Source organism: Chrysochloris asiatica, unplaced genomic scaffold (genome assembly GCF_000296735.1).
Source record: "Chrysochloris asiatica unplaced genomic scaffold, ChrAsi1.0 scaffold00027, whole genome shotgun sequence".
NCBI classification, from domain to species: domain Eukaryota; kingdom Metazoa; phylum Chordata; class Mammalia; order Afrosoricida; family Chrysochloridae; genus Chrysochloris; species Chrysochloris asiatica.
This window is the reverse complement of record NW_006408545.1, coordinates 885,239-885,856: the sequence shown is the minus strand read 5'-3', so window position 1 is coordinate 885,856 and position 618 is coordinate 885,239.

The window sequence follows — 618 nt, the reverse complement described above, 5'->3', positions numbered from 1 at the left end:
AGTTTCGAACTGCTGACCTTAAGGTTCGCAGCCCAATTCGTAACCACTCGCTACCAGAGCATGTTCAAAATATGTAGGATGAAGTCTCCCATCCTCCCTTCTTAGGGGCATTCTGACTGTATTTCTTCCAAGATAGCTATGTTTAAAAACATTGGATTGATTATAGAATATTATTCTCTCCACCAAGGTACTTAAATATGCAAATGTTTCATCATAATATGTAATGAACACAATCCTAGAAATAATACACAAATGCATTTTTATAAATATATAAGCATATATTTACATTTAAATAATACTTATACATATTTCTGTATTTTCATTATATGTTTATGTAACATTTGCATATTAAGGGCCTGTGTTTATATACATTATAAATGTATTTCTGGGGTTAGTTTCATTATATGTTGAGATGTAACATTTGCATATTAAAGTATCTTGGTGGAGAGAATAATAATCTATAATGAATCCAATATTTGTAAGTATATCTTTAGTTTTCCTTTTTACATTTTCTTTCATCTGTTACTCTTCTAAAGGAGCCCTGGTAGCATAGTGAGTTATTAATTGGGCTGCCCAAAGCAATTTACACATATAAGGCAATCCCAATCCAGATTCCAA